This window comes from Filicampus tigris, chromosome 5 (assembly GCF_054856515.1).
Source record: "Filicampus tigris isolate MCC_2025a chromosome 5, RoL_Ftig_1.0, whole genome shotgun sequence".
Lineage (NCBI taxonomy): Eukaryota > Metazoa > Chordata > Actinopteri > Syngnathiformes > Syngnathidae > Filicampus > Filicampus tigris.
This window is the reverse complement of record NC_141221.1, coordinates 17,382,518-17,397,852: the sequence shown is the minus strand read 5'-3', so window position 1 is coordinate 17,397,852 and position 15,335 is coordinate 17,382,518. Positions and strand designations below refer to the sequence as shown.

The 15,335-nt window shown below is 39.3% G+C and overlaps 1 long non-coding RNA gene across 1 annotated transcript; it reads right to left on the bottom strand.

Annotated features, from left to right (window-relative positions):
• Window positions 1-10,180: 10,180 nt before the first annotated feature.
• On the bottom strand, window positions 10,181-13,679 carry LOC147147623 (uncharacterized). The gene is made up of 3 exons (XR_015086927.1): window positions 13,321-13,679; window positions 12,463-12,866; window positions 10,181-12,218 (listed from the first exon to the last, which is right to left on the bottom strand). It is a non-coding gene; the product is annotated as an uncharacterized LOC147147623 (long non-coding RNA).
• Window positions 13,680-15,335: the final 1,656 nt, after the last annotated feature.

Genomic DNA, 15,335 nt, shown 5'->3' with positions numbered 1-15,335 from the left:
TAGCATAGTGTGCAAAAAAGTTGACTTGTTTTATACGCACCGAATGGAGCGAATGGGCGGATTGTTGTTGCTGCAAATCTGCTTGAGGCTGGCTATCAGCAGCTACTGTCAAGACTATGCGTCCCTGGCTGATTCCATTCGGTGCAAGTCATCAGAGTACGGTAATTACAAAACTTTTGTTGTTGTTGTATTGTGCTCTATAGGTTGATGCAGTCTTGCAAGGTACAACAGCATGTACGTACATATCAAAATAATTCTCAATATATTTATAAATAATGTGATTTGCATTTTCAGTAGGTGGTAGATCATTTTGACTCGGTCATGTCATAAGTAGCTCTCAGGCTGAAAAAGTGTAGGCACCCCTGGTTTAGGGGAAAAAATACCAAGAAAACAAGACATCTGTTAAACAACTGATAGGAATTCTTGAAGATGCTTAGGGAAACCAGGGGATTTAAAAAAATGCAAGAAAGCTGGAGCAGGAAGAAACGTTACATCCAAAATGACTGGAATGTATTTAATTGATTCTGTAGGAGTCTTGATCCACAACATGCAAAGCTGATCAAAATTACATTCCATTCATAAAATGTCATTTCACCATAGCGGTGTGACCACGTGCCGTCTTGTGTAACATGTACTATCACAAGTGGCTGACCCCAGCACATCTGGGTTGTTGTTGTTTGATTCATAACTGAAGCCTTCCCAACAGCTAAAGCAACACAAAACAGGTTTACAGTACACATCTCGACACACACCCTCACATCATGAGCAGGCCTTGTCACTCCCACGGGCATAGACAGTAATCAGGTGGAGAAGTGAGTGCTTAAGGAGTGTCAACAGAAACAAGCCCAGTGCATGGTTTAGGCCAGATTGAAGCATAGCTCATTGCCAGTGACATAATGTAGATGAATGGTGGTGCAATCCATCAGAGGAGGATGGCTGGCGTGAATGTGAGGCTGGAGGAGAGGAGGGGTGTGACCCTCTCACTGTCTTGGCTGCTCGTAGGGATCTCCTTACCCTACACCTGTTAACACCAATCCCCTTTGTACAAACAGTAAAATGATCCTTTCATCCAAAGCAAAAAGAGAGGAACTGAAAGAAAGTATACGTAAAGGCCGAGAGAGAGCGAGAGAGAGAGAGAGAGAGGGAGAAAGAGACAGAGACAGAGAGAGAACTATGAAGAAAAGAAGGGCAAGCAATATGTTTGTTTGGTTTTGGAAAGATTCACACTTCCGGTCATGATGGATTTATTAGTCACATATTGTAGTTCACGTACATGTTGTGACTAACACAAGAGGGACATCTAGTGGCATATATGTGAACTTGTCACATTTCTAAAGAAACTCTAGTGGGAATATTTCCAAACGTTTTCTGTGTGGATGTCAAACGTCACAAAGTCAGCTGTGATGAATTATTGTAGTACGTTACAACAATGTCACAAGAAAAAAAATGAAATGATTCTTTTCAGATGAAAGAGAATATAGTATGCTTTGAACATGTTCTTTTGTAGACTACATCTGCATGTCATCTTCTTTATGTGCAAACACACATGACCACCACATTTTGTTGATCAGCAAGACGTAATGTAGCCCTGCCCATATTCTGTCTAGTCAATGAATAACCGGTGCATAACAATAGAATGGAAAGCTGTAGAACACAGACAAAAGTGACAAGCAGCTTAATAATTACCTATTTAGATCAGAAACTTTTTAAAACGTCTGATAAAAGAAGTTATTATTTCAGTGCATTGTCCAAAAATTAGAGTAGCTATATGTTTATATATGTTTATGTGTTTTTTTAATTTTCCTTCACACTCACACCTCTGTGCAATTTAAACTCTTCAATAAACCTACCATGCTTGTGTCTGGATTGTCAGCGTACGCCTGAGTGCCCAGATAAACATTGTGGTGGTAATGTATAAAGATGAAATCATAAAACCTAGATACAACACTGTCCAAACACTTGAAGTAGATATGTTCCATACCACAGATTCCCTTTCCAATTCGATACTGTGTAAAATTTAGATGATATCAGTAATATTGATTCGATTATGGTACTTTGTGCAAATACACCTAATGTGTCTGATAATGTTAAAAATGTAATGTATTTCAAATGATAACTTCATAAACAATACTTTACTTAATATTGTATGTGGCTCAGCCAGGCTTCTTCTACAGAGTGTGTCTAGTTTTGTCTTCATATTCAAGTCAGTGAAGTCTTCTGTCCACCTCATCATAAAGCCTCTCATTCTGTGTTGTGGTTTAACCTAACTTGTTTCACAAGGTTACATGTGTTGCTAAGAGTCCTTACCATGCATTTACCATGAGCATCACAAGCAGCGACTTGGCTGTTTTTAGTGCTGGAATACCCCACGCATGACTGACTCCGTTTTCACTCATAGGGCCATTGTGTCTATACAGAGTCAGGCTGAGACTGAGTAAATGACTGACCAGTGTGTGGGATGTCAATAATTTGGCTATTTTCCGTTTTGTTCCCGTTAATATTATTAATTACAGTACTGAAAGATAAAAAATGATCAATATTTTGATTTGAGCATTGATTGTAGAGCATAAAGAACTGCATTTGAGGTATCCATATTTCAGTATTAGTTACTAACTTTAGGCGTAACGTTCATGGAAAACTTTCCATTGAAGGGCTGATATTTATACACAAAAGATACTGTCTCATTTAATGAAAGTACAGTATTAGTCATGCAATTTACTGTCTCTCTGTGATTTTTGTGGTTGTGCAGTGTTCCGATCTGTTGCCTTTTAGACCATTCAGTAATTCTTTAATGCCTACGTAAATCATAATTAATTTGACAATGAGCATTAAAAAGCATATGTACACTGCCTAGGCTGCCCCTCAGTGAAGTCACACATTATTAAATGCATTGAAGAATGAGACTATTTAAAAATAATAATCAAACGCATTTTCTAACACACCGCGGCACCCACTGCCGGCTCAACTGACAGAATAAATACAAAACCCTTTTTAGTTCCTCATCCTCAAATGTCTCCTTTCCTCCTCTCAGTCCTCTTTTCTCACCCTTACACTGTGTCTATAACGACTCACGTCCATCGAGCAATTATTATGAAATTAAAGCTATTTTCCATGGCTGATGTTTGCCCCGGTAATAACCACACCAAGATAGGCTTCATTCATTTAGCATTTTAGTTCAGCTCAATTCCTGTCGCATTAGCAAGTGGAGCAAAATCAGAGTGTCACTCAGATATTCTGCTTAATGGTTCGGCAATGGCCCGGGCTTTTTTTTTTCTTCTTTTCCTTTCGCGATCCTCCTAACCCTATCTTCCTGCCAATTACGCAGTTTAATCTATATGTAGATAATGGTGTCCAGGACCTCCCTGTTGAAATGTCAGGTGTGAAGAGGTTATTAGCTAACTTTTAATTACTGTCCATCATTCAGTAGCTCATAGGACAGATTGGCTTTCTTTGACTGTTCGCTTATCTGGACTCTAAATGTTGGCTGCAAGAAGGGGAAAGAAAGACATTCAGGAAGCGTCAGGCTGTTGTGATATGAAGTCATAGCTTCATATCATCATTTTCACACTATTAAGGGGGCTCTGTGTGTGTGCAAGAAGATGGTTTGACCAAGAACATCCATACGTTTAAAAAGTTTACAGGCTGAAAGTGGGCTTGAAGAAAGTCTAAATGCATGTAAGCAATTTTGCATGAACATTCATCAGAAAAAGAGTGTGCTTTTAAGTTTTCCAAAATACTAAAACCATGTTAGGTTTTGTGGTTCAGCAAACTCTGAGCCATGTCATCCTCTGGAAGATTTGTTGGTCTTGGGAAACTACAGCAGCTTTGGGACACAGATGGCCCTTTTCATTGCCGTTTTTTTTTTTTTTTTTTTTCTTTTTCATAGCCATTTTCTCCCTCTTCAAATGTTTAAAAAGTCTGCAAACCATTTTCTCAAACTCCCCCTGACCCTGGCTTAAAGACCCGATTGTACATTTCAAGACCAGCAACCCCTCACCCTAACTCTGCAGTTCTCAACTGCAACTCATCGTCTTCTATACTGTGTGTTTGGGGCCCAAAATAACATGGGCGTCAGCCACAATCTCTGAAATCAGGGACTCACTTCATAATGCATACAATTGTGTGCATTTACAAAAATGCAATGTTTGTCTATACTGCATGTCATCAGGCTACCTCCTGGTTCTTAGAAAATGAAATGTACCATTTTTAATTCTAAGGGCAGGACTATTGTGGATCCCAGGATTTCTAAATATTTGTTTTTCATTTTGTTACTTAGCATGCAGGCTACATTTTCGATTATGCTATTTGCAGATTACCAGAACTCTACCATTTTCATTTTATTGACAGAGGGAGTAGTTTAATCAGTGCTATAACAAAAACTATTTTATATATACATTTTTATTTCAACCATCCCTCGAAAAACAGGTGGGTCAAAACTAACTATTTTTGGGTTAATTAAAGTCTGAAGCCCCTCGTGAGACATTTCTCTACAAAATAATTAATATCTCAGCCCCTGTAGCAGATAGAAACATAATTCCCCAAAAATTGCAGAGCTTAGACATGTGGCTTTCACATAGGCCCGAGTTTATTCATCCTTACTGTTTCAATCGAAGATGCAAGAGAAGCTCTATTTTAAACTGAAACATGTAGGGCAGGGGTCGTCAACCCGCGGCTCTGGAGCCGCATGCGCCTCTTTCATCCTTATGTTACGGCTCAGCATAGCTTGCGAAAATAAATTATAAGTGTCCGATTGAAGTGTATTGTAACGTCTTCCAAAGACACGACGTCACACGTAGCTTAATTATCGCCCGAGCGGACGCTAAATTTTTAGTAAAATGCCCACCTCTGGTTAGTGTACTCACTTTGGCTCAGATACGCACACAAACATTGCAGCACCAAACACATCCCACAATGGCGGCAGATTAATGTCTGTTTTTTTAAAAATTTCTTTTACGATTCCCGCACTCATCCTGTCCAACACACAGGCACAGTTACAAGGCAACTCGTTTTCAAAAGATTACAGTGTCTGAAGTACTTACCAAAACAGTGTGATACATGAAGAAATCTAAATGTCAAAAGTGTCGTTGACTTGACCACGATGCAGCGTGTGTAAACATATGAACAGTATGTCGATCACTGTCATGGCCGCCAGTCATACTTAAAGTCTACACCTGCACAAGACACCTATATATGGGCCTCTAATGTTGATTTTTTTTGACCCAACAAAATCACTACTGGAATATGACCTAATAAATATTCAATTTTGAACCAACAATTGGGTTATTTCATAAGAAATAACCCAGAATTTTGACCCAACACAAAGAATCCAAAAATTGCGTTAATGAAATAACCCCACTGTTTTTAGAGTGATCCATCCATTTTCAGTAGCGCTAAGAGCTTATCATTTATCACTGCTAACTGTGGCTTATGGGCAGTCAATCACAGGTCATATACAGAATAAAGCTTGTCAGTTATAACACTTGTGAACTACCTCTGAATGAATATACTAGTTTAAACTCTGCAATGCTGAGCATTGCCTATACAGCGCCACTGAGAGGGCTATAACACACCTACTTTTCTGCAAACATTAAGATCACACTTTGACACATCTACAGCTAGTTATTTCTTTGTTTCTGTCTTAGTCCACATACATGTACTCAAAGAGTATGTTTTCACAGACTGCATGGTAAATGTTAAACCCATTTAACTGAAAACATCATTAAGTCGATTAATGCTTTTCATGCCAGACTACCTCCCTTTGAACTGGAGTGTGTGTGATATTTAAGACTTTAAGTGGAGCCGGATTATACTTTGAGGGGTATTGTGTGTATTAGGACTGTGCTTGCAGCGCTGCCGTGAATTATGGATGACCCATGAAGACCCTGGGCCCCGCTACCCATACCTGTGGAAACCTCTGTCATCTGGTTCGCATCGAACTCACATTTTAGGAGTGGGGGAGTAATGCACCCTCAAACAAGTAAAGAATCAAGCAAAGCTGGTGATGAGGTCATCGAAAGGGGGGGGGCATAATGACATTTGTTCAGTATAGATTCAAACTGGCTTTCATACTGGCATTGCAGTCAAGAGAGACTTCCACCGAGGCACACAATCTTGACTTGGATCAGCACCTCCACACATACCTGAAGCTTGTCATTGAGATTTTTTATTTTTGTTATACTCATCACGATGTGTCAAAGAGAAATTCACGTTATACTATGCTCTATGCATTTCTGCTGTACGACACAGAAGCAGAAGATCACACAAATGCAGACATGCAAGGAGAAAGAAGTCAGAGTGATGGGAGTTGTGTTTCAGGGGAGGTTGTGTCTCGCTCAAAGGCACCTTGACAGTAGTCAGGATGCAGACATCTGCTTATTTTGTGTTTTATATGTATATACAAGTGTACTGCGATTATCTGGCAAGCAGTTCAGTGGACACACTTGTCATTCAATATGTTTTCTTCATTTTGCCCTGCCCGCCTGGGGGTTAAGATCAGGGGATGTCGTTAATATGTTGTCAGCTATGGGAATGTAAAGCCCTTTGAGACTTTCTTGTGATGAAGGGCTATATAAATAAATTTGACTTTTCATGACTATTTACATTGTAGATTCTCACTGAAGGTAAAACTATGAACGAACACGTGCAGTGATGTACTTAACGAAAAAAGGTGAAATAACTAGAAACATGGTTTATATTATAATTTCTTCAAAATAGCCACCCTTAGCTCTGATTACTGCTTTGCACACTCTTGGTATTCTTTCAATTCATGCAGCTTCAAGAGGTTGTCACCTGAAATGGTTTTCCAACAGTCTTGAAGGAATTCCCAGAGGTGCTTAGCACTCGTTGGCACCTTTGCCTTCACTCTGCGGCCCAGCTCACCCCAAACCATCTTGATTGGGTTCAAAACATGTTTTCAATTATTTCCACTTTTTTTTTTGTTAAGGACATAACTCCACATGTGTTCATTCATAGTTTGATTGCCTTCAGTGAGAATCTACAATGTAAACAGTCGTGAAGGTCAAGAAAACGCATTGAATGAGAAGGCGTGTCCAAATTTCAGATGCGATAAACGTGGTTTTCTCTTCAACTTTGGGATGATGAGCAAACATGATGACCTGGAGCAGGGTCGGACAGATGCTGTTGGGTGAGACCATGCAGGTGTTTAAAAACAAATTGTATTTTCAAATCAAAATGAAAACGATGGAAACCTTTGTAATTATTTTGTTTAATCAATGTGTTGTGTTCTCATTGCTTTGTGCCAGCTAAAAGCCATGCAGCAGCATTCTGAACTACGTAGCTGTAGTCGAGCCAGTTATGTCTGGCTAAGCTCAACATCAAGTGCATTGCAGTAGTCTAAATGGTTCATAATCAAAGCATGAATTAAAATAAAGGTGATGCAGAAGTCTGGTCTGGCGTTGGTCAGTCTCAATTGAAAAAATCTTGACTTGACAATTAACTAATCTGAGTATCAGAGCTCAGCGTCCGGTTTCACTCCCAAATTGGTTGCTGGTTTCGAATATTGCACCCGAGTACCCAGGTCATTATTTACTGTGGTGACATCACCAGGTCCAAACAATATGACCTTAGTCTTTTTATCATTAAAAATCAAAAGATTTAAAGATATCCATGTCTTAATACCCTCAATATACTCAATGAGTTGTTGCCTCGAGGGGATCTGGTTAAAGCGCATTATTTATTCACTGTGCTAAACAAAATACGGGGTTGTTACAGTTAGACACAGTGATATAAGAAAATTGCTAATAATTTTAGCAGATGTCTCTGTTTCCTAATAAACATGGCAACTGCCTCTTAATATTACACAAGGCACATGTAATTTTTCTTTCTTCAACTTACGCTGTCCTTGGTTTTGAATTTCTTATGCCACAGTGTTGAATATGGACTGACCAGTTAAGTCAAAACCAGATTATAGTGCTTCGACAGCCGTAGTAGGACACAGCATATCAGTTGGGCAAATTGCTGAACTTTGACTGAAATCAGCCCGGAAGTGAGCAGCGATGGAAGAATAAACAACATGACAGCATTGCACAGGAGCACATGACTTAGTTATAACCAGAAAGTGGGAAATCAAAAACAACAAAACATGTGGTCTGAAGATGTCATATCAAAAACTTTCAAATTATAAAACTTAAAAGCGTGCATTAAAACCAGTCAAGAGTGAGCCCGCGCTCATGTGTGAGACCAGAACATGTATTAAAGTGACCTAAAATTACAACACGAGACGTGATGGTTTGATGCATTCAATGTTTATAAATTGTGTACATGTACCACACAAGAGAGTCACTGCACACAAGCTTAAAATGTGAAAAGACCAAAGCAAAGGCTATTACAAAACAGATAACTAAACGAAAATGCGAAAAATGTCATGTGAAAAATTGATAGCTCACTCATACGTTTTCTGCCACCTATCGTTTTCAAGGTGATGATAGGTCTCTGCAGGGAGACAGTCAATCATAGGTTACATACAGATAAACATCCACACAAATGGGCAGTTTTGAGTTTTAAATTAAAGCAGAGTGCATGTTCAAACATAAACTTTAAGAAATTTTGGACTGCAAGGTAGTTGTTTTAACAATGGCGGAGGAAGAAATGATAGTACTTCATATAGTTCAGGTTATCAACTGGTGGCAGTTTCCTAAAGTTTCTGGTCCAGTGATTCATAACTCTGTAAGGGTCATGACACCTCGGCACCTGTTGGAGCTGGATGAGCAGCGGCGATTGTTAGAATCTCTTACATCTTTTGGAAATAAAAGCGAGTCAAATGTTGTACGGTATAATTTTTCTTTCTGAATTCCTTATACTCGTGTATGCATTCACACCTAATCATGCAACTGCTCCCACTTACACAACACTAGAACATGTCAACATACATTACACAAGATACAGGTTGCCAAACTGAACAAGTAAATCTGTGTGCAAGCTGGTCCCTTGTAGATCACTAAGGTAAGTCACCCCGTGCCACCATGTCTAGTTAAATTACCTTATCCTAAAGGCGTGCTGAAAAAATGATTATTTTAAATGGTTATTATAAGGAGAAAAAATACTATAATGGGTTTTATTTGACTTCATTGTTGTTGTATGAATTATACAATACCTAATAATAAAATTAGCATGATGTGACTTTTGTGTATATGTAAAGAAGGGACCATACCGGCTCCAAGCACCCACAACCACCAATCCTCTAATTTGGTGAGGCTGCCCCCTCCTGGTAGATAGCAGCCAAGCATGTACTGCATTGTTTTACAATTGAATCATCTGTTATGAATGAGCAGTGATCATGTGCGGTAATCACGCTTCACGATTACAGCAATCATGCAACTAAATGTGTCATTCAGGATAATGGTGCTCCAGGACTTTGCATTCCAAGCAAAATACCCGTTCGACTCTATTGAGCACATAACAGAGGGGCGCCGTAAGGGGGAGAAAAGTCATGTCGATTCAAGGGCCTATAGCTGACAGGGGGCATTGAAAATATTTTTAGCACCTCTGGCACGACTTGAGGTCATGTGTGATTTCATGTTTCTTTGTGGCATGGTGCTGCATGGGCCCCAAACAGCACAATATCATACTTCACATCTTTTGCAGTCCATTTTTGGATGTCCTGGTGTGTGTAGTTTTTTCTTTATTTTAAAGCTACTCATGGCAGTTGGCAGAGGGTCTTGAAGGTCATTTTTGTTAATTAACTGACTTTAATTTATATGTTAAAGAAAATAAAAGGGAAGAAGAGAAAGGAGAAAACAATGTACAAAATAAAACTGCATAAAACTGTTCTTGGTCACCACGGGGGGATATTGGTTGGCATGTTTGTCTCACCATTGGGAGGTTCTGGGTTCTATTCTCTGCTTGGGTCTTCGGTGTGGAGTTTGCGTTGGTACTCCGTCTTCCTCCCTTTGGCGATTTCAGGTACAGTACGTGCAGTCACAAGTAGTATGGAAAAAGAGATTGAATGAATGGATGCTCTTTGCCAGATATATGCAGGCCTTGGCAACGTCTTCAGTCTGCACTCCACTGAGTGCCTTTGTAAAGGGTGCTTTTGTTTACGATTCGACATCTGCTAAGCAAACAGTTTATGGTTTTACAAATGGTAGTTCTTTTGTCCGCGAGCGACACGAATTGCATGATTTTCACAAGTTATAGTCATATACAACTCAATGCCACAAAACATAGTAAATCTGTTTATTACATATAAGAACATTCAAAGTCCAAAAAAGTGTTTGCTTTGTAGTCCATTGAGTCAAGCACATAATTTGTGTATTTATTGTAAGAGTTGTTGAATAATAATTAGATGGGATCGTGAAGCTACAGAACAGAGCCAACCCCTTTTTTATTCTCAACTAAAATAAGTGAGTCATTGTTGTTGTACAGTATTTTTATAGTCGTGCTGTTTTGCATTATATTCTCACTCTTACAAGTACTGTAAAAATAATCTTAAGGATGGCAAATCAGGCAGACAGACAGTCACTATCATCCATATGTGTCCATCCACTCACTCATCTGTGCACAGTCAACCTTGATAGCATACTCAATATGTGATGCAACTACTGTATACTAGTACATGATGGCAAGATGACTTCAGTCAGTAATCAAGATCAAAGTTGGTCAGTGTGTTTGTTAGTCAATTAGTATGTTAGTTTGTTAGTTATTTAAAGCTTTTTGGTTAGTATTTGTCATATTTGTCTTGCTCGTTACACAAATGATGAGTCCTCATGATTTCGAAAGTTAATTCTTGTGAACACAGGCCATGCTTTAGTCTGTTAATCAACAAGGACAAAGAATACTTCGATTTGTAAATATAAAATGAATTTAAAAAAAAATATATGCAGAGCAGAGATGTTAGTACTTGGCAGCCGTGCCATTGTTAGTATCAGAGGGAGTTAGTAATGTTGCCCTGGGTGACAACAATTAAGGCACTCACCTGCAAAGCTTGACCACACTGTACACACAAAGTCACACATGTTCGATTCTTCGACTTGAGCCTAAAGTGTGACATGATGCATTACACACAAGATCTTTGTGGACTTTGTGGTCAAGACAGGTTTGATAAGCCACTTTCCTGCTTCTGGCTCATGCCATTTCCTCCCCAAATCTTGAAACCCTTCTTGACACACTCAGCTACTCTTTATATTTGATGTCCTTCTGTAATGATCAGCCTGAATAGTTCATAGAAGAGGGGTTGCAGGATCAAGAGAGAGCTTTTGTGTGTGTTTGCGGCCATAAAGCAGAGGGTTAGTCACTGATTGTGAGGCCAGCCAAGAGCACTGAGCAGAGAGGTTAGTAGTCATCACACTGTTAGCAAAAATTAGTGTTGTTAGGGAGATAGTGTTAGTATAATCCAGACCTCTGTAAAAACCTATTTGCATAATTTATTATCATATGTTGGAATTTGTTTATGAATCAAACACAAGTTGGTCCTTTAGTAGCATTCTTGTAATTATTCACAAGGATCCTCCATATGGGTTAGATGTAGGTTATTAGTATAGTTTGATTTAGTAGCTAGGGCAAAATGCATAATAATATATTTATTGATATTTAATCCAGGGTCTGGTGCATTCAGTAGTCAGAAGTTTTAGAATAAACATGCACACGGACAAACAAAGACACCGAAATATTGCACATGCATACAGACGTGCGTTCACGCAGACTCACAGTTCAGTAAAATGCACACAATACATTATCTACACGTCCTGGATTAGAGACACATTTTAAAACTGCGGGAGAGGTTTTAGGCGAAAACATGGGAAATGTGTGTGTCTGCTTTTTTATTTGACTGTAACAGCTATGAAGTGTGAGCTGTCCGATAATGAATGTCTTATGGTGAATTTAGTTATGTTCTTACAGAAGAAAGAGAGCAACTATTAAGAGAGGTAACCAAGGTAACGGAGGGGGGGCGGGGGGCTTTAGTGCACACACACAGCAGGAAATAAATGTGTTCTGCGCCGCAGTGGCTTTTTCACATGCCAAAATGTGGTTGATAAAGGTAGTTTAGGATTTGCATGCCTGATTGAAAGGACAAAATATTGTCTCTATGTCATATGAGACCACCTTCCTGCTTAAAATCGGATATATTTCTCATTCTAACAGGTAGAAAGGTAGAAATCTGATCTCTCAAATGCATTGTTCACTGACACACAAAAGCATTAGAAGTTGATCCATCCTTTGAAGGCACAGGCTAGCAGGTACTCTGTTGTTCCAGATTCCTCCTGCAGAAAAAAAATGAACCAATAGAAATGGAATAAGTAGCTGAGATTGTACGTTTTGAAATTTGACCAAAATATGGGTGTGTTTGTTATAGACAACAACATGGCAACACAGCCATACACTTTATATGCACATATCACACTCTCACAAATGAATACATACAATACAGAATAAATGTGAGTAACGTATGTGAAGCGGTGAATAATAATAACCTCTTGGTTTTAATCTACAGACGTATTTTTTTACCATCAGTGAGGCAGCACAGGGTGAGTCATTCGAGCGATGTCACCGGCACAGGAGCACAATGTGTCCAAAGTGAGCCTTAAACTGGTGTCTCTCCGTGTAACTGGGACACACAACACAAAGCTGTACAAAAGCCAGAAAACACCTGCACTGCCCACAAGCCACTCCTTGATGTTTTCAATCCACAAATTCATTAAACTACATCCACAGCTACCACAGCAAATGTTTATTGGGATCACATTTATTGAAATGGGCTAATATTGCAAGATATAAAATGAGCCTATCTCTTGGGTTTATTTAGAAAATACAGTCTTGAGCACATAACCTGTCCAGCTGCTGCTCCGGTAGTCTGAATTGATGTCAACAGTCCTTGAGGTTGAATCCAGTAAATCCCAGCACCTTACTTCCTTAAAAAAAATAATAATAATAAATTAAAAAAAAAAAAAAAAAATCACAACAATAGAACATGAATACAAAATACAATTAAAACAGGGAGGGGGGGTGGAATCTCTCAGACTCGTCCAGCAACCTTTTTTTTCAGGAACCTGCAGGCAAAGCTTGTGTTGAATTTAGGTCACTTCATTTTCCAATACAAAAAAAGCCGTCAGTCAGTTTATGGTGTAGAGCTAACATGAGCCAAATGCTGGTATGATAAAACAAAGAAATCGTTGGAGCTCAGAAACAATCATTATTATAGTCTACAAGAAAAAAGCGGTACTAGTAGAATCAAAGCGGGTTCTCTGTACAGTCACAGCCAATAATAAATGTTATTTCAAGAAAGACGAACCGAACCGACTGTGCCACACGCAATACAAAGTTACTTACAAATATGTCACAATATAGCATGGATCGTTTCCTTACCAGTCATCTGTAGGTTGCACATCTCCCACAACGCCGACATGATTGTATTAGACCTCTCACGAAAGCGGCCAATGTAACAAACGTGCACCATGTTGTTCCCTGCAGTAAAAGAGAGAGATGGTGTCTCCGACTCAGTGTTCAGCTGCAGCGCTGCTGCAAGCCCAAGTGGGAGTGCCGGGAGCAGCTGCGCACAACCCAGTTTGGAGCACTGGATAATGTGGATAAGTCCCAAAACAAAGGACTGTCTTGGCTGTGAAGGCTGCGCCGACATGAATAAGTCAGTGGAGCCGTTCCCCAGCTGCTGCTGTTTGGGCTGTTATGTATGTGCGCCCTCCATCCGCCATCTGTTTCCTGGGCAACCGAGGACTGCCTGCGGGTATCAACACCCCCAGCCACCACCTCAAACAAGAAACACTACTATTCTTGTTACCATGGTGCAAGAGTATAAGCAGGCATGTGTGACACAGTTAATTTGTATATTTTCAAACAAAAAGATAAAACAAAGACAAAATCGTAGGTGCACCTCTGTCAATGAAAGAAAAAGTCATCAGGAGTCGGTACCGGTACAGTATACACATCTGAAGGTGGGCCTACTGTGCAGGTGAGTGAAGGGGATTTTAAACTTCTAAGTTGTGTACATTCTTATACTGTATAATGTACATTGTATTTGTTCATTTTCAGTGACTCCAACTAACGAGGAGCATCAGAAATAACCGCAGTTTGACTTCTCCCCATGTCATTGTCCTTGTGCACAAGACAGTACTTCGCCAATGAAGTAAAATTTGGTGGTTGTGTCTAACTTGAAGCCCAACACTTGGAGCTGTGGGATTTATATTTTGTGGCAACTGCAATTCAATAAAATGTCTTAAGCATAAGCCTTACTACTTTAACATTTGACACACACCAAGGTGAATGGATGGATCAGCTCGACTGTAGATTAAGCTTGATAAATTTGGCATCAAGTATGTAAATCGTGTAGATTTTGTGTAGTTTGGGGTTTTGATCATCTCCAACATACCTCTGTCACATTCACTACAAATTGGAAAGAGATGTGGACTTGACAGAGTATTCAGCACTTTTACACAGGCGTAGGCATGCTTTAAGGTGCTTGAAATCAGACATGTTCAAAGTCCGGCCCGGGGCCAAATGCGGTCCGCAGTCAAATTTTATCCGACCCATAGCCTCTGTCATGAAATTAATAATGTCTCGCCCGTAGCCTCGTTGACAAGCGTATAAAATACACTCTGAATGCAATTTCACATTTACACACAAGAGGCCACCTCCATAATCCTGTGTGACCCTTTACAGAAAAGTTTCTAAAATGGCGACAATGAATAAAAAAAAGGAAAGTTGACAGCGAATTTAAGGAAAAGTGGAAATTGGTCTATTTTTTCATTGAAATACACAACAACTGTGTATGCCTCATTTAGAAGGAGATTGTTACTTATTATTTCTCGGTTATTGAATCTAAAAGTTCAGTCAACATTTATTTTCAACAATATGCCATGTTTCAAATTAACCCTGGCCTGTAGTGGTGAATACGATATATATTTTTACATATTTCCCTTGTTATTGAATTAAAAAGTGATGAGAATATTTAATTGCCAGTTGTTATTCATGTTTGAAATGTAATTTGCACTGGTGAATACTGTTACTTATTTCTCTGTTCAGTGAACATTGCATTGCTATGTCATGTTTCAAATGGAACAAAAGACATGTTTTAAGAATCTTGAAATTTAAATAAAAATGTCAAAAATGAAAGGCAGACTGGTTTGATAAAATGTGCTTGGATTTATTGGTGTTCCATGTAAAAAAAGAATGTCAGGCTAAATGGTCGGACACCCACATTTTCACCTCTTCAAAGCTGGCCGTCTTTGCAAAAAGGTTGGACCCCGCTGCTTTAAATTGTTTCCAGGGGGCAGGACGTATTAACAACAGCAGGTAGCAAATAAACAACATTTATTTGAGGGGGCCAGGCCCACCCTTGCCCCTGGCATTTAAGGGCGTGTAGAAGT